Raw genomic sequence first — 19,979 nt, forward strand, 5'->3', positions numbered from 1 at the left:
GAGTTTCTCAACCGGAACTTCGGAGCCAGCTGCCGCGCGTGTGACCAGTTGTGGTTTGAGCACAACGTGGTACTCGTCAGTGCAGTTCGTTCGGAGGAACACCCAAGAAACACGCGAGAAGCTGCGCTTACCGCCATTCCTTCGAGAGGGGAAGGGCTACCAATTGTTTTCTGGACCCGATGTATAATGTCATTGTTGGACTTAAAAATGCGATTCTCAACGACCGACACGTATTAGAGTTGAGGAACACAGATTGCTGTGTACAAATTGCGGAACGGTGTCATCATCATCATCATCATGAGCCTATATTTACGTCCACTGCAGGACGAAGACCTCTCCCTGCGATCTCCAATTACCCCTGTCTTGCGATAGCTGATTACAACTTGCACCTTCAAATTTCCGAACTTCTTCACCCCACCTAGTTTTCTGCCGTCCTCGACTGCGCTTCCCTTCTCTTGGTATCCATTCTGTAACCTTAACGGTCCACCGGTTATCCATTCTACGCGTTACATGGCCTACCCAGCTCCACTTTTTTCTCTTAATGTCAATTAGAATATCGGCTATCCCCGTTTGCTCTGTGATCCACAACCCCCTCTTCCTGTCTCTCAACGTTAGGCCTAAAATGTGTTGTTCCATCACTCTTTGTGAGGTCCTTAACTTGTCCTTGAGCTTCTTTGTGAACATTCAAATTTCTGCCCCATATGTTAGCACCGGTAGAATGCACGGAATGGTGTAGCAGACTAGAATTCATGACTATCACACGCAAAACAGCAAGCATTTGTTTTTCTATTCTGCAGATTCTGCACCGCTGTGTAATTTCTCTGAGATGAATGATCTCGGTGTACTTTTGATACGTTACACATTTCAGCTCACCGTCACTAAACGCGTTGCAATGCGGGGTATGCGTTCTCTGGGCTCTGTTTGCTGACTATCGAGGAAATTCTAGTTTTCTAGCGGAATGGTGTAGCAAAACGCAAACTGATACAAATAGCTCCTAAAGTTGAGAAGTATGCCATTTTATTCTCATTGCGTTATATTTATTCATTTTAGGAGAAGCAGCTAGATGCTACCGATTGCAAGGAGTTACCATGTTTATTTATTACCATGTTGAGTGTTGATTTCGGGCATCGTATCCTTTGCGAAAATTGCGCAAGAAAACCGGATAATACGTGTAAAAACACCACAACAAAGTAGCCTTTGCCAAGTTCTTTCTCAAAATTGCCGCAACGCAGTGACGTCTGCTGGAGCAACCACCAAGGTGAATATACCTGGTAGCAAAGCTTTCATAGAAAGCCCTTACGTTCGAAACATGGCGGTTTATCGGTTGTTCATGGGGCGTAGCGCTATCTGTGTGAGGAGGGAACACTTCCGGTGGAAGAAAAAATAATGTGACACCATATCTGCTAAAACAGAAGTGACGTCATTTTGTTTTCAAAGGCACGAAATTTGTTTTGGTGGCCTGCCATTAATAGCCGTATATTCCAATACTCCGCCATTCGATGTGATGGGCGTTTCGAGCTTTCAGCGCGGAAAGCGTATCCTTGCGCACTCTTGTCGTACCCTTGCGCAGAACATGCTTTCTTTGGAGGCCGACGATAACTTTAGGTGTAGAGTGCTTGTCCTATCGTCCGACGCCAAAGCCCGTCGGCCAGCGCAGCCGCACGAAAACAACTAAAGTAAACAATTATCTGGCGGTCGTAACTCACTACTTTTGACTGAACAGGTCAAGAAACGATGAAACTACCCGTGTCACCGAATTCAGACAAACGTCGAAAAGCAAAACAACACAACGTGTGAGGGGGATGTATTGTAAAAGCTGAACTTGAGCGTGCCTTTGTGCACTCGGCAAAAGCTGCATTGCATTGCAAGTGATAGCGGCGTCAACGCTATCAATCTTACCGTGGCGCTTAAAAAAGATATTTATTGAAAATTATAAAATAGAGTTGCATCTTCTTTTGTCGTCACGCGTATTTAAAATTGATTAGGAATATTATTTCTGTTCACTGAATTTAACTGTGTCTCGCTTTAATTAAAAAACGTTTTTTTTTTTCTTTCCCGATATTTGTTCCCTCCAAGCATAGTCACGCTTCAATCGCTGCTCCCGTAACCAGCCTTGCTGATGTCGGTGACAATTTGTTCTGAACCGCTTTTCTCCCGAATCTTCGCGACCTATTTGGATTGACCTTGAAACCACTGTGACGGTTGCGAGTTCCACGAGCAGCTTACACTACACGATACACTGCCTGCAGGCCTGCAGCGTATATATATATATATATATATATATATATATATATATATATACGCCACAAATTCTCGCTCAAAGCCCACCCCGCTACCGAACTTACATCGGCCATGCTTCTGCACTGGCTTTGGGCACATATGGAATGAAACATATTACCAATGGAACGATGACAGAGTTGCGGTGTAACCATTGTGCAACGAGGCGGCTGCCCCAGCGATTCTGTTGTGCTGATGCACCGAAGTTTGTGGCTGTGTGGCTAAAGCACCGGGTGTAACTGCGGTTCTTCATGCACTGGTTTGCCCCTCTGTCAACCTAACGTGTGCCGAAAGATCGAAATGTACGGTATAATTGTGGCTTTGAAAATAAGTAGTGAATAGGCGTTTCTTTTTCAATAATCGCGCGTTCTGCGAGGTGTGTAGTCAATTTTATCAGACTGTTCGTTGAACAACATGAATCATGTTCATCTTGTAACGCGTTGAGTGCAACTGAAATTAAAGTAAGGACCGCAAAAAGAAACCCCAGACATGGACGACAGAGTGCGAATTGCCAACTGTTGATTGTCACTCAAACATTGCCCATATATGGGCTGCGTTCAAGATAACATGTGCAGATGCCTAAGTTAAAACGTATGAAAAACAATACAACGACAGCACAATGAGAAGGTCGAATAAGGAAGAACACAATGACAAAACGGTGAATACCGCATTTGATTAGCCATCGCCAGATGCATTGCTCCAGTTTATATCACAATTCTTGCCTCTGCTGCTACCTCAGGGCCAATGAGCAAGATCGAAGGCGTTGTTAGGTATTTCTCTTTTTCCTCCACGACGCTCCGAGTGTACAATATTTCTTGCACCAATGTGTCCGTGGAGCCGAGAGGCATCAAGCGATACCAGATAACCCAAGAGGTGCGTTTTTACTTGCCAAATTTCGGGACTTCTTCCACTGCCGCCATGCGAAGGACTGCTAGGCCTAGACGTGCTCCGCGGACGCTAGGCCCAACACCGTCGCACCGGCCGCCACCTGCGGCGGCCACTCGTCAGCTCCGAGATGGAGGCGTCCAATCCGACAAGAATGATCGTGGAAAACCAAATGTGAGTTCAAGTTCAAGGAGACCAGATATCACTATAGGAATGCCACAACGAAGCCGGATGGACGCTCGCGGGGGAATGCATGTCGAGGCTGCGCCAGCGGACCCCCGCCAGCGGCCAGCCCGACGGACCCAGCGGGAGGCAAGCAAGCGCGAAATAGAAATTCAACAAGAACGTCAGAGCCTCGGTAGTCAAGGCAGCACGCATGCCAGCCTTGCCGCTGGAAGACCGCAAGATAGTCATCAGACGTAGAGGGGGACCGGACATTGTCAAGACCGGCACCACCACCGTCGCCGAGGCCATGATCGCCGCGGCCAAGTTCACGAGCGAGGAAAGCGCCGCGGACACCATCTGCCCCAGCACGCAACAGAACATCATATTGGCGTGAAATAAGTTGGCACGTCATGACACGTACTGGCCCCTTGAGGCGAGAACGACGAAGTTCGTGGTTGCGCGCGCGCTCTCTCCGAGGACCAGCCATTGCTAAAGGCAGAGGAGGAGGAATAAACTTTATTTGTGTAGCAGATTTGTGAGACCTAGGCCTCTCTACCTAGATGACGGCCTCGAGCCCTTGGGCTCTGGCGGCATCTTCGGCCTGCTGGATTGCCTTAAGTTGGTCTTCCGGTGCAGAGCTGACAAGCGGTCCCCACTGCTCTCTGGTCTTGTGTGTTTTATTCTCTGTGGGTGTGCCAGGACAAGCCCAAACCATATGTTGTAGGTCCGCCCTTTCTTGACAGAATCTGCATCTATCGGTGTAAAGTTCTGGATAGTAACGGTGGTAGGCCACCGGGTTCGGATACCTTTCTGTTTGGAACAAACGCCATGCTGTCGCTTGCTGTCTACTTAGCGAGGAGTGTGCCGGGGGGAAACGGGCCCTGCTCAATTTATAGTGTTTGGTTATCCCGGTAAAGTTGGTCATCTGGTCTCTCTCCGTTCCCAGTATTGGCGTGTCACCTGCTCGGTGCGTCAGTTCTCGAGCCAGGTTGTGCGCTATTTCGCTCCCGGGAAGAGAGGAGTGTGCGGGTGCCCATATAATGTAAACATCTCGATCTTCACGAAAGTTGGCTAAAATTATTAGCGCTTCTGGCGAGATTCTTCCTTTGGCATACTTCTTGACGGCGGTCTTGGAGTCGCTGACTATGGTGTTGGCCTCCATGGAGGTTATTTCCTGTGCTAAGGCAGCCTCCTCCGCCACCTCAGCCTTTCTTGTTTTTGCACTGCCACTAACTATGGAGTCACCCTCTAGACTGGTAGCAACTATCGACATACTGTGTACCCCGCCGCGTCCCCGTAGACCACGTCCCTAGCACTACTGAATCTTTTGTGGAGAGCTCTCGCTCTTGCGATTCTTCTATCTTCGTGAAACTCCGGGTGAATCTTTCTGGGGATTGGGGATGTTCCCTTATTTTCCTTGGGATGTCTCCCCGAAGTCCCTGCTGTGCTTCGTTGGATATTCCGATGTCGTCTAAGATGTGTCTGCCCGTCAAACTTTGAGTAAGTCTTTCATACTGCGCCACTCTCTGGGCCTCAATAAGTTCGTCTAATGTGTTGCGCACGCCGAGCGCTAGCGACCTCTCGTTTGACGTATTTGCTGGAAGTCCGAAGGTTTGCTTATATGCCCTTCTAATGATACATTCTATCTTGGATTTCTCCGCAGCGTAGAGCTTAAGGTAAGGAACCACATATACAATATGACTGATTACGAATGTTTCTATTAATCGAATAAGATTGTGCTCTTTCATGTCATAGTTCCTGTTGGATATCCGCTTTATTAGTCTAATTGTTTGGTGAACCATAAAGGCAGACGTTTTTTTGCCAATCTGTCGCTGGTCACCTATTTTAGCTGTACTAGCTGGGTGACATTTCTGGTGGAAGTGCTGGGTACAGTCGACGTTAAGATCTCCGGAGCGTACCCCAGACCTAAGCCCGGCTAGTAGTTCGGCCGAGCTTACCCCTGTGCACGTACGTACCAGCCGACATCTCCAGGGACCCCAGCCACAACACGGTCTGCTACCCGAACGAAGTAGAATAACGAACCAACCACCTCCTGCCGCTACTGCAGCATTGCACGTGGTCGTCAATCACACCCGGACGCCGAATCTGTTCCAAGGAAGTGCTTCAGAGGACGCCGACGACTGGCTTGACCATTTTGACCCGGTTGCCAACCTCAACGACTAAACCCACGAGCGTAAGCTACGCTACGTGTACTTCGCTCTTGAAGATTCCGCGAAAACATGGTTTCAGAACCACGAGGCGACACTGACGTCACGGGAGGAATTTCGACGGCAGTTCCTCAATGCCTTCGCCAGGGCGGAAAGAAAGGAGAGGGCGGAGTTAGCAATGGAGGCGATAATTCAAGGCCCGAATGAGCGAGTGACGGCGTACGTAAAGACATGAATCGGCTCTTCAGACGTGTGGACCCTTCTATGACTGAAACAAAGAATGTGCGCCATCTAATGCGCGGTGTCAAAGAGGAAATCCTTGGTGGCTTCATTCGAAATCCGCCGACGACACTTTCGAAGTTCCATGACGAAGCGACTACCATGGAAAAGGCCCTTCAACAGCGGGCCAGGCAATACAACCGCGACGCCGTGATTTTAAGAGAGCTCTCTGCCGTTACCCTCGGTAACGTTGTCGGCGCCTTGCGACAACTCATCAGCGCTGTCGTCAAGGAGGAGCTGCAGAAGATGCAGACGACCGCTGCCCCTGTGGGACAACTTTCCATTGCGGAAATGGTGCGCGCCGAGGTCCGACAGGCCGTCCATGTTCCTGGACAGTACGAGGCACCACATCAGGGACCGCCTGCTGAAATGAGTTACGCTGAAGTAGTATGCCATCCACCACCCTCAAGTGCGTACAGCATGGTACACCCCGCTCAACAAATGGACGTAAGCTTCGGGCCGCCTCGCAGCCCACCGCACATCGCCGAAGCAAGCACTAGGAAGAGCAACGTCTGGCGCACCACAGACTGCAAGCCCATTTGTTTTCATTGTGGCGAAGCCGGGCAGATCTACAGAATGTGTCCTTATCATCATGTGGGGCTCCGTGGATTCTCGCCAAGTGCACCTCATCCACGACCTAGTTAGCGGCCGCCGGAAATAGATAGTTTCGGAGCGAATCGTCGCGATCAGCGATGGCACGTGCCCCCTTCGTCGTCTTCTGCTCGTTACAGGTCGCCATCACCAAGACAAGCCTTCTTTCGCGGCGGTCTCAGACGCCGCTCGCCTAGCCCGGCGGGTCGGGAAGACTGAGTTCAGCGACCTCCGGAGGTGAGGCTGCTGACGTCGACTGTACGCAAGATCCTCCACTACGACGACAACGACGAAAACAGAACGACGCAGACGTACAGACGCAGTCAAACACCGTACGAAAGGTCGTAACGTCGAACATTCCCGTCACCGTAGACGACGAAGAAATAACGGCGTTAATATACACTGGAGCGGACACCTCAATTATGAGCATGGACCTTGCCTGCAAGCTGAGGAAAGTTTCTACCGAGTCTACTGGGTCGCAGATTCGCACTGCAGGAGGCCATCTGCTAACTCCGGTAGAAAGATGCACAGCGCGAGTGAGCATTCGTGGGTTTACATACCTCGGAGATTTCGTTATCATCCCAAGCTGTTCGAGGGACCTAATGCGGGGAATGTACTTTCTACAGGCTAATGGAGCCGTGATTAACTTGCAAAAGTCGCGTATAACGTTTTCGACGGCGCAGGCCTTAGCATGGAGCAGCACTGACGACACGCATGTCAACACCTTGATGATTGTCGACAAGAACATCACGGTGCCGCCAAGGAGCAGCGTATTGAGCCGCGTAACCTGCGACGCATTCGACGACTGTGAGGGTATTGCCGAGGCAAATATCCCGCTGCTGCTCGAAAGACACATCTGCATTGCCCGGGGCTTTGTTCGAATACAGAATAAGTGCTCGCAAGTTTTGTTGACAAACTTCAGCCATGAGTATCAGCACGTCCCTCAAGGTACAAGTGTAGCATTCGTGAATGAACGACATCGCTGACTTCTCCGACGTCGGAACGTTACAAGTGACTTCACCTGATCCAACCACTCACGCGAGCCTGCGTACCCGCGTCCACATTAATGCTGACTTAGCAGATCTACAGAAGGATCAGCTGCTGTACCTAGTGACAGAATTTTCTGGCTGTTCTTCCACGGAATCTAAAGTCCAGCGCACCTCCATTACGCAACACCGGATAGTTACAGAGGAGTTGGCGCGGCCTGTTCGTCAGCATCCGTACCGCGTGTCACCTATGGAGCGGGAGGCGATTAAACGTCAAGTTCAAGAAATGCTAAATGATGACGTCATCCAGCCGTCGACAAGTCCGTGGGCGTCGCCTGTCGTCCTAGTAAAAAAGAAAGACAACACACTCCGCTTCTGCGTTGACTAAAGACGGCTTAACCAAGTCACCAAACGCGACGTTTACCCCCTGCCACGGATCGATGACGCTTTGGACCATCTGCGTCATGCTCAGTTCTTTACTTCGTTAGACCTAAAGTCAGGGTACTGGCAAATCGAAGTGGACGAGCGTGACCGTGAAAAAACCACCTTCGTGACTTCCGACGGGCTGTACGAATTTAAAGTCCTACCTTTCGGTCTCTGTTCCGCTCCTGCTACGTTTCAACGAGTGATAGACACTGTACTAGTTGGACTACAGTGGCAGACTTGTCTAATGTACCTAGACGACTTTATTGTGTTTTCCAGCACGTTCGATGAACATCTCGCCCGGCTACGAAGTGTCCTTACCGCAATACGCAAGGCAAACCTCACCACCAAGCCTGAAAAATGTTACTTTGGCTTCCAGGAACTGAAGTTTCTAGGCCACATGGTCAGCTCCCAAGGAGTACGACCAGACCCAGAAAAGCTCGCTACCGTTGCGGAGTTTCCTCGTCCTAAAGACAAAAAGGCTGTTCAGCGGTTCCTAAGCCTCTGCGCTTACTACCGTCGTTTCGTTGAAGGCTTCTCAAGGATTGCTGAACCTCTCACGAGACTGACGCGACAAGATGTGCCCTTTGTCTGGATGGAAGACCAAGAGCACGCCTTCACCGAATTGCGCAAACGCCTTCAATTCGCTCCAGTGCTGGCGCATTTTGCTGACACCGCGGCAACTGAAATTCACACAGACGCAAGCAACGTAGGACTCTGGGCCATTCTGGATCAATGGCAAGATGGCGCAGAACGTGTAATTGCGCACGCGATCCGTAGTCTCACAAAAGCAGAAGCTAATTATTAAACCACCGAAAAAGACTGTTTAGCAGTCGTGTGGGCCATCAGCAAGTTTCGACCCTACTTATACGGACGGCCATTTCGAGCGATCAATGAAAACCCCTGGCTCTGCTGGCTTGCCAATCTACGAGACCCGTCAGGTCGCCTCGCTCGTTGGAGCCTCCGCCTCCAGGAATACGACATAACTGTTGTCTACAGATCCGGCCATAAGCATAGCGACGCTGACTGCTTGTCACGTTCTCCTATTCCCTTTACATCCTCCGACTTGGAGCTATAGATTTACCGTTTCTTGGTGTCGTCGACGTGGTGCGCATGGCTGACTATCAACGTGCAGACTATGAGCTGCTTCCAGTCTTCCGATATCTCGAGGGACCTGACGTTGTTGTCCCACGCCCACTTTCACGAGGATTGACGTCGTACGGTCTGCGGAACGATGTCCTGTACAAGAAAAATTTCGAGAACAGCCAGGAAACGTTCCTTCTCGTCGTTCCGACGGCGCTGCGCGAGGAAGTTTACAGGCGTGTCACGACGACCCCTATGCCGGCCACTTAGGCTTCGCGAGGACATTAGCGCGCATACGGCAGAAATAATATTGGACTCACCTGTTTTCGTCGGTTCAGCGCTATGTGCGAACGTGCCGGGACTGGCAGAGGCGTAAAGTCCCACCCGTCAAGCCTGCCGGCATCCTTCAGCCTTTGGATCCGCCTCCGGTGCCGTTCCAGCAAGTGGGAATGGACCATCTTGGTCCGTTCCCCATGTCATCCTTGTGAAACAAGTGGATAATCGTGGCAACTGACTATTTAACTCGCTATGCGGAGACGAAAGCTGTACCGCGGGGAACTGCTGCTGAAGTCGCCAGCTTCTTCGTCCACAACATCGTGCTTCGTCACGGTGCAACCGCTGTACTCATTAGTGACCGCGGTGCGCAGAGTTATTGCAACAAGTCGTCACGCTGACGCACACCGACCACCTAAAGACCACAGCCTATCATCCCCAAACTAACGGCTTAACGAAGCGCCTAAACAGAATATTGACCGACATGCTCTCCATGTACATTGATGTGGAACACAAAACATGGGATGAAATTTTGCCATGCGTGACGTTTGCTTACAATACAGCTGTGCAGGAGACCACCGAGTTTGCACCATTCGAGCTCGTTTACGGACGTCGCGTTACAACCCCCTTAGACGCCATGCTCCCGGTAGACCACGGAATCACAAGGAATGACACCACTGAAGAGTTCGTCGAGAAAGCCGAAGAAGCTCGCCAGCTTGCTCGGAATCGCATCCGCATCCAGCAAAGTACCGACGAATGCCGTTCCAACCGGACCCGACGGAACGTCCAGTACTCACCAGGCGACCGCGTGTGTGTGTAAACACCTATCCGACACCATGGGCTCGCAGAAAAATTGTTGCCCCGCTATTTCGAGCCCTATGAAGTTGTAAGCCGCCTCAGTGATGTGAACTACGAGGTGGTGCATCAAAGCTCTGATACCGGTTCGAACCGACGCCGTCCCCGTGCTGAAGTCGTCCACGTAGTACGGATGAAGCCGCACTACGCACGCGAGGGATAAGCAACCCTCACAAACTGCTTTAGCATTGTACATTCCTATATGTTTTTTTGTCTTTTCCTGTTGACACTCTCGCCCATAGTGCTCGCCCCCTGCCCTTGACGCGACCGGGTCGGTCGCTTTTGAGAGGGGAGCAATGACGCAAAATAAGTTGGCACGTGATGACACTGGTCCCTTGAGGCGAGAATGACGAAGTTCGTGGTTGCGCGCGCGCTCGCTCCAAGGACCAGCCATTGCCAAAGGAGGGGAGGAATAAACATTTATTGCGGAACCAGCACTTTAAGATGGCCGGGCCTAAGCCTCCCATGAGGGGACGTCGAGGGCTTGCCTCGCCGCCGCCTCACGGGCGTGCTGGATCGCACAGGTTTGGTCGTCGAGGGCGGAGCTCCGCAGAGCCTCACGCAATCTCGACGAGAGGGTCGTGGTGTTAATGTGTGTGTACTGTGTTGGGCACTCCCACAGCATATGCGGAAGCGTAGCCGGGTGAGTGCCACAGCACCGGTAGTTGGGGGTATTGTAAACTTCAGGGAATATAAGGTGGAGGCGGGCGGGTGAAGGGTACGTATTTGTTTGTAGCAGACGCAGGGTGGTAGCCTGCGCCCGGCTGAACTTGGGGTGAGGTGGGGGGAAGGTTCGGCGACTAAGGTAAAATGCCTTAACGAGATCGTTGTAAGTAGTCAGACTGTCCCTGGTGTCCAACTCGTCTCCAGTGTCTCCGGCGCGGTTTACTAGTCCTCGCGCAATGGAGTGGGTGACCTCGTTGAGGTTGGGGAGGTGTGGGTGGACAGTGCCCGCGTGGGCCGGGATCTATGCCAGGGAGATCATGCTTTCTTTAGAGTGTGATGCCTGGCGGAGGATACGAAGAGCTTGAGGATAAATACGGCCTTTGCTGAAGTTAGTGACGGCTGAGCGAGAGTCACACACGGTGGTGTGACAGGTGGGATCTAGAGTGGCCAGGGCGATGGCCACTTCTTCAGCCGTTTCGGCAGTGGGGGTAATGACACTGGAGGCGTGGTGTAGGACTCCATCGCGTGTGGCGACGGCCACAAATCGTGTGCCATGGGAATATTGGGCTGCATCAACAGATGTAACGCCAGGTACACGAGCAAAGGCTTTTATGATTGCTCCGGTCCGAGCTTGGCGCCGGGCCCTGTTATATTCAGGGTGCATATTTCTAGGAATAGGGTCTGTGTGGATTCAGTCGGGATCGATTGTTTGGGGCCCTGCTGCTGATGGTAAGTAAAGCCAAGCATAGGTAGAATAAAGCGTCCCGTTTCAGTAAGGGTGAGCCGTTCAAGCTGAGAGCGTTGTTGTGCTTCAATGAGTTCGGCAAGGGTGTTGTGAACTCCTAGTTGGTTGAAGAGTTCAGTAATGGTGTAATGCGGAAGGCCAAGTGCTTGCTTGTAGACCCCCGCGTATGAGGGTGTCGAGCTTGTTTTGTTCAACCCGGTACCAGTTGAGGTACGCAGCAACGTAGGTGATGTGGCATATGACAAAGGACTGCACGAGGAGGAGAAGGCTTTCTTCTTTGAGTCCCCCTCGTCGGCTGGAGATGCGTTTAAGAAGCCGTAGGGTGTTTTGAGATTGGGCGCAGATCTTGTTGAGAGTCAAGGCATTGGAGCCGTTGGTAGAGATGGTGAGACCGAGGACCCGGATACTAGGGACGTGTGGTATAGGACTGCCATCTTGAAGGCGTAAGGTGATAGAGTCACAGGGTCGGTGCTCAGATTGGTGTTTTGGAGGGCGTCCCCGCTGAATGGGCTTGTAGAGAAGAAGCTCCGATTTAGCCGGCGAACAGCGCAGTCCGGTCCCTTGGAGATAGGCTTCAACCGTGTCAATCGCCGTTTGTAGGGCTGAAGGCAGACATTTTTTGTTGCTAAAGGCAGACATTTTTTGCCAATTTGCCGCTGGTCAACTACTTTAGCTGTTCTAGCTGGCTGGCAATATTCGCCAGTACATCGAACGAGAACAACGCGGCAAGCTACGCTAAAATCCAGGAAATCTCTATTCAAGGCAAACCCTACGAAGCCAGCGCATATCGCACGGCACCTCACGACACCGTAAAGGGCGTTATCAGAGGCATCCCCATCTGCGCGAGCGCCGACGAGCTAGATAGGAACATCGTCACCGGGAGGAACCCACTAGCAGTGGCCGCAAAGAGGATCGGCAGCACGACCACCGTGATCGTAGTGTTCCAGGGACCCAAGGGACCTTCGTCCGATACGGAGTCGCCCTGATACCGTGCCACCTCTACAGGAAACAGATGGACGTTTGCAAGGAGTGCGGCCGAGTGGGACACCGCAAGGACGTGTGCCCGACCCCCACAGTCAAGACGTGCCTGGCCTGCGGACTCGCGAACTCCAACCAAGACCATCGCTGTACCCCAAAATGTAAGTTGTGTGGGGGCGAAAGCCCGACCGGAGACCTCACGTGCGAGGCGAAACACAAGATCCCCTACATAGCGCGCAAGCGACAATGGGAGCGCTGACAGACCGAGCACCAGCTGCCATCGGAGAGCCATTTCCCGCCACTCGACAAGCCGCCAGCTGCGCGAAAGTCAAGGACCCCATCGAACAACCGCGCGCCAAAATCGAGTGACAGCAGCTGCAGGAAGAGAAACCTCGGGAGGAAAATGTCACCATCACGTGAGTGAGTGGGCTGGGTCGACGCAACGAAAGGGAACAATATAAGGAGCGCGCAGAAAATCACCAAAGCCACGAAGAAAGACGATGTGAACAAGGTGTGAGAAGCCAACGAGACCCTAATACAAGAGAACGCGGCGCTGCGAACGACCATCAACAACCTCACGAGAGAGATCGCCGAGAACCGTAAGCTGCTGCTATGCAACAACGAGCCTCTACAGAGACGCACGCCAAGCACAAGCAAGACCGAGGAAACAACCACGAACACCCAGGAGACAGCCGTAGAGGAACCGGCACCTGAGAAGCGACCCGTCGAGGCCACGCGCAAGCAAACAGAAAACGATCGCATCGACAACCTCAAAGCCAAATTCGAAGCAAACTCGAACAGCTAATCACGGCGAACATCGCAGCAGTGACAGAAATGAAACAAACAATAAAGACCTACCAAGCCGCGAACACGAACAGATTCGCCTACATCGAAAGGACCCTACAGTCGATAGCGAGCCACCCGACGTTTGCGCCCCTCTTCGCGCAACATCCACCCAACCAGAGAACCCCGTACACGCCAACGCAATGATGGCCGCCAACGCAACAGCAGCAGCAGGCGTAATAGCGTGGCAGTGAAACTGTCGCGGCCTCGGAAGGAAGAAGGCACTTATCCCACAGCATATCGCACAAGCCGCGCAGAAGCCGGAGGTGATACTACGTTGTACTACAAGAGACACTCACCGACGCACGGTCCCTCTTCGGCTGCAGAGTGCACAAGAGCCCACCCGACGGCAGAGGCCTGTGCACCCTGGTCAGGAAAGGACTCACGTTCGTCGAACACGAGCTGCACAACAAGATCGAGCACACACTCACCGAAATCATGCCAGGCAAGAAGATAAAAGGAAGCATATTTCTTTTCAGAGATTCAAGACATTACTGCACAGAGCCCGCACCGCAGTGGGCCGCAACACGCTGATCGCGTGCGGCGACTTCAACGCGATGAACCCAGCATGGCGCTACAAGTACACAGCAAAGGGCCACGACCTGTACCAAGACGCCACGGAACTCGAGCTCACCCTTATCCCGGACCCGACTCCGACGAGAATCGGTAACACCGTGTCCCGGGACACCACTCCGGACCTTACGTTCGTCCAGAACGACGTCCAGGGAGCGATCACCTGGAGAAACATGGGGGCCGACAGATATCGCCAGCGACCACACCATCGTGGAAATCGGCATACCGTAACACAACGACACCAGCATCAGAACACAAAGATGGATAGACTGGGATGCCTTCAGAGACGCCAGAAGCAAGAAGAGAGATGGTGACGACGAGACCGAAGACATCGACTCGTGGACGGCCGAAATCACCAAGAGCGTACGCGACGCGACCAAATAAATTGAAACAGACGCGGCGATCGACAAAGTAGACAGCCGGCTAGCGCATCTCATCGAAGCCAAACGGTCGATACACAATCGATGGAAGAAACAACGGCTCAACCGCAGACTAAGAAAAAAGGTGTCGCAGTTTCACCTGAAAGGCGAAGCATCAATTGCGATAGCAAATTTGTAGAGAGCCATACGGAGTAATGATATTAGCTTTATCAGCTGTATAAACTTGGACATGCAGCAGCACCGGCAACACGCAGAACTGTTGTCGACGCCGTCCGCGTTTTTGCCCGCGTTCGCTCAAAATGCGTGCGGCGTTGGTGACTGTTGCTGGAGCCTCTGATATAAATAGGCACTTGGTGCCGCAGCTAAACGTCGCCTCCCTCACCCCCCCCTCCCCCACGGCCTCTCGCGCGTCGGAAGAAGGCGCGTTTGCTCTACATATATGGTGATTGTAAAGGAGAAAAGAGACGCCTACTTCTGCAGCCCTTAAGCGAGCACGGCGCAGAACGCGCGTTTGTTCTCCGCCGTGCGTTCACTCCCCGTGAAAGACGCGCCCCTCGCGCCCTTTCACTCGCACATACAGCGTTCGGCGCGCGGCGACGATTTCATCTCCAAATGACGTCATACGGAACCTCACGGCGACGGCGACGGCGACGCCGACGGCAGAAATCTGCTTTTGAGTGTCCATATAATTGCTATCGCAATAAAAAGAACACCGCATATCCACGGGGTGAATGATGATGAGTGGGCGAAGCTCCGGAGGGAATCATCGGTAAACCGTGAATCTTCCGTGTGATTCGCCCAGTCTCGCCGCACTAAATCGAACGATTGACTTCCACCAATGACAGGCGCCATATGTGACGTCATTCCTATTTTATAACAGCGCCCTTCATTATAATTGCACCATCTCCCGCTTAAGGGGACGCTAGCACAAACGCGTTAGAAACGTGCAGTACTCTAAGGGGGAGAGGCCACAGCGTCTTACGCAGCCGTTTACACATGCCGGAACGTGCACCGCGTTTGCCGACGCCATCAGCGTTTGTGAATACGGGGGTAAGGCGGAGAGGCCACAGCGTCTTACACCAGCTTCTTACACGGGCCGTAACGCGCTAGCACAAACGCGTTAGAAACGCGCAGTCTTTCGTTAATGTTGGGTATTTATTGCCATCGTGGTGCGTGTGTCCATGTGCGCTTCGTGGCGTAGTTTGTTAGCGCCTCGCGTTCAGAAGCGAGGGGGTCCCTGGTTCGATTCCGCTACAGACACAACTTCGGTGGCGCGTTAGTGTCATAATGCAGTACTTTCTCTTTTCTGCTCGTAGGCGGCGGCACCGCCCCGAGCAAGAGCGCGGGTACACGGAGGAGTGTTAGATATATAAGGCGCGTCTGTGTAGCTCTCTGCAAATGCGTTTGTGGCGCAATGGGTTAAACGCTCGGCGATCTACCGTCGCGGACCGAGAGGTCATGGGTTCGATTTCCAAATTTTGCATGTTTGTGGAACTTTTTCTTCTGGATTTTTTCTTTGTATTATGTTCGTGTACATTGTAAGCTGACGTATTTCCGTGACGGAAATACGTCAGTGAAGTCTTGGTGGACCCCAGCATAAAACACTTTCGTGTTAAAACATCACCGCATATCCACGAAGTGAATGATGATGAGTGGGCTAAGCACCGGGGGATCATTCGGTTAACCGTGAATCCACCGAACGCCGACAAGGGGACCCAGAGGCGGCGAGAGCGCGGGAAGCGACGGCAAAACGCCGGAAGCGTTCTCTACCTGAGGTTGGTGGCGCCGATGCTAGGTTCAAGCGCGACGCCGGCAAGCGGACCCAGAGGCGGCGACAGAGCGGGAAGCGGCGGCAAAACGCCGGAAGCGTTCTCTACCTGAGGTTGGTGGCGCCGCTGCTCAGTTCAAGCGGGAGCCTCACGAGCCCTCAGCTCCGGTTGCATTTGCCGGCGTTGCCGTACTGCTGCAGCTTTGCGAGCCCTGAGGTCCGGGTCCGCATGCCGGCGCTGCCATGCTGCTGCAGCTTCGCGAGCCATCAGCTCCGGGTCCGCTTGCCGGCGTTGCCGTTTTGCTGCAGCTTCCCGCGCCCTAGACTCCGGGTCTGCTTGTTGTCGGCGTCTCCGTGCTGCAGCAGCTTTGCGAGCCCTCGACTCCGCTTGCAGTTGAGCCGCCACTCTCGCCTTTTCATTCATAGCGGGCGCACCGTTATCAGAAGCGACCGTTTTCATCCATGGCTGACGTGAGAAAGCGCGCGTGGGGAACGAACGCCCTTGTGCACCGCAGCGCCCCGAGCGGTCTCTATGCAAACCAGAGCTACGGACGACGAGGGAGGGACAAGGCTCGGCCCTAAGGTGCTTCGCCCCTAAAAGGTGGCGGAGCCCAACCAAGCGATCGAGGAGCACTGCCACGCGCTATGCGCGCAACAGTGGAACGAGATCTGCAACGCGGCAGATGGGCAGATGCACAGCGGGAAGGCGTGGAACCTGCGGCGGCACCTGCTCGACGAAACCAAGACCAAGTCGCACCAAAGGGACAGACTCGCCAGGCTCATACATCGGGCGGTCGCGGTACACGGCGCCGACGAAGTCACTAGGCGCATCAACGACAAATACCTGCCAACTACATCCACCGAACAACATGCTCCGTACGGCGGCCTACCCAACGCGAAGCTCGATCGTGACATGGACGTCGAGGAGGTTCGCGCGGCCCGGCACGACCTCAACAGTCACTCGGCGGCCGGCCCGGACCTCGTCATGCTCAAGGACCTCGACGACGGCTCGATTGAGAACCTAGCAAAATACTTCAACAAGTACTGGAGAGCGGGCGTGTTGCCGAAGCAGTGGAAGACAGACAAGACCATCCTGATCCCCAAGCTCGGGAAGCCAGCGGACACGGACAACCTCCGGCCCATCTCGCTAATGTCCTGCGTAGGAATGGTGCTGGAGCACGTCCTGCTCAACAGGTGGCAAGACTGCGTAGAACGAGAAGGGCTGAACCCGGCCATGGTGATCGGCATGAGACAACCAGGCAATTCTGGGGCTCCACCTGCAGAGCGCCTTCGATAAGGTGAAACACTCGGTGGTTCTCTCCCAAGTCTCCAAGCTCAACATGGTCGAAAGATCCTACAACTACATTAAGGACTTTCTCATGGAAAGAACCGCTGAGCTACGAGCAGGCAACCTACAGACGCAAGAGAAGAAGCTCAATGGCACCGGCACACCGCAGGGATCGGTCATCTCGCCGATGCTGTTCAACCTGGTAATGATCAGAGTGGCCGAAATGCTCGCGGACATCGAAGACGTCAGGCACACCATCTACGCGGGCGATATCACGCTGTGGGTGACCGGCGGCAGCGACGCCCACATGGAGGGCGCGCTGCAAGCCGCCGTCGACGCGATACAAGACCAGCTGGAAGGCACCGGACTGAGATGTTCGCCGAGCAAATCAGAGCTCCTCATACTCCCACCTATATACCAACCACGGCAGGGGCAACACCAGACAACGCGAATACGAAAAGATCCGAATCCTAACCAAATCCGGCAACGTGATCCACGATGTAGGCAAAATCGGGAGCCTAGGCAGGGTCATCGAAAAGCACGGAAGAAACGGCGAAACCATTGCACGTTTCAGGGCAAAAGCGGCCAACGCGACGCGACTCGACTTCTGAAACGAGTCGCGTCCCGGAAGGCTGGCATGAGACAGGCGAGCCTTATCAGGCTCGTCTAATCCTTCATTATCATCCACGTCGCGTACGTTGCAGCCTAACACAGATAACTGCAATACGAACCAATAAAATCAACGTCATCATCGGAAGAGCGTACAAGACGGTGCTGGGCCTGTTCGAGTGAACACCACCCGTTTCTTACAACTCGGGATACACAACATGCTCGAAGAAATTGCCGAAGCGCAACGGACCGCTCCGACTGGAGTGGCTGTCCACGACCAAAGCCGGGAGGAAGATACTGGACGACCTGGGAATAGGACACTTGAACGAGGCGAAGATAAAGCTCCCCGTTCCCGACAACAATTAACGCTTAGATTGCTGCAAACGCACAGTTACCCCAACCCCTCTATATGCAGCAAATACCTCCCAGATATAAGGCCAGAATGCCCTAAATGCCAAAATCCAAAGTGCGACTTAGATCACATGCTGTGGCAGTGTCCCGCGCTAAACGCTTGCCTCGGGTCTCCTGCCACCGACGACGACTGGATCAACCACCTCAGGAGCCCCGGCAGGGCCCTTCAGCACCAGGCCGTCCAGAAGGCCCAACAGGTGGCTGGCGAGCTACGTCTCCCAGTCCTCACATGGGCGGAGCCACCGGGTCGGCCCCCGTAAGGGGTGCCCAGGCCCCTTCAGAACCTTTAATAAAGTTAATTCTGTCTCTCTCTCTCCCCGTCCCCGAAGAGGTCCAACGCCAGACCAGAATCGACACCTTACCCAAGAACATGAATCCCGAGTACAACAAGGGAAGAAGAGCGGCAAGGGCCTAGGCTCTCATAAACCTGCACGCCAACGACGAGCTCGCGCGGTAGGTGGACGCGACCGAATACCAACGGAATGCCTTCGCAGCGGTCTTCATAGAGGCGTCGACCGGCGCCACAAGGACGGCAGCGAGCGTGAGAAGCGCCGGAGCGGAACAAGCGAAGGAGGTGGCCATCGCCCTGGCCATCGCCGACGCAGACTGCATGCGGTGCCGAGTGACTCGAGACAGGCGGTGCGAAACATTGCCAAAGTCCAAATCTGCAGGGAGGCCGAGTGCGTACTGCGAGCGGCCAAACTGCAAGCACACACTGCAAGACAGAAAAGTGAGAATCAAGTGGTTCCCGGCGGATGCTGGCGACGCGTCGGAACGCAATGACAACCACAACGAGACGGCCCACACAGTGGCGCGAGCGCTAACCAACCGCGCCCCGGAGACAGACCGTCCGACGTGGTTCGGAGCCAAGGACCGCATGACGGACTATAACATCATGAAGGCCTACCTCCGGGCTTGCAGGGCTCTCCCACCCCCGTACCCGAGGATGAGTCGAACGGAGGCGGTACTACTGAGACAGCTCCAGACCGGATCGCTACCGAGCCTGGGACAGATGCATCGCATGTACCCCGAGAAATACCCGACCAACAAGTGTAACTCCCGCAGTTCACACACACACATTGTGGGACTGCATCAAACACCCAGAGGAAGCAAGATCAAGAACGATCCCGCCGCAGCTCGAGGCAGCCGAGAAGAGCTACGACCACGACCAACAGCTCTAGGCCGTCCAGCAGGTCCTCGGGGCGCTCGAAAGGCAGGGACCCAGCGAGCCGGCAACGGTGAGCGGAGACCCGCGCCGAGTAGCGGCAACCCCGTAACGACGTAGGCCCTCGTCGGGGCACGCGAGCGCCCAACTGCAGGCACAAATAGAGTTTGTTCCAATCCAATCCAAATCTAGACGCTTTTAAATGGGAAGCATTTCTTGGCGAACATTTGCTACATTGACAGTATCTATCTATCTATCTATCTATCTATCTATCTATCTATCTATCTATCTATCTATCTATCTATCTATCTATCTATCTATCTATCTATCTATCTATCTATCTATCTATCTATCTATCTATCTATCTATCTATCTATCTATCTATCTATCTATCTATCTAGCCGTCTACGACTTTGTGCTCTCATGGTCGTTTCGTTAACTTGGTATGTACCAAAATTGGCATACTATGACAAGAGTATATGACAAACATAAATGATATGTCTTGACAGGAATGTCATGACATGCGTGTCATGTAGGTCATGAAACAGCCGCCTACGTCTCGGTGCTC

The 19,979-nt window shown here is 53.2% G+C and overlaps 2 pseudogenes; both read left to right on the forward strand.

Moving 5' to 3' along the window:
* Positions 1–3,292: 3,292 nt before the first annotated feature.
* Positions 3,293–13,179, forward strand: LOC119448792 (uncharacterized; annotated as a pseudogene).
* Positions 13,180–13,774: 595 nt separating this feature from the next.
* LOC125944993 (uncharacterized) lies at positions 13,775–19,523 on the forward strand (annotated as a pseudogene).
* The last annotated feature ends 456 nt before the right edge of the window (positions 19,524–19,979 follow it).

The sequence above is a fragment of the Dermacentor silvarum genome, chromosome 4 (assembly GCF_013339745.2).
Source record: "Dermacentor silvarum isolate Dsil-2018 chromosome 4, BIME_Dsil_1.4, whole genome shotgun sequence".
Classification (NCBI taxonomy): Eukaryota; Metazoa; Arthropoda; class Arachnida; order Ixodida; family Ixodidae; genus Dermacentor; species Dermacentor silvarum.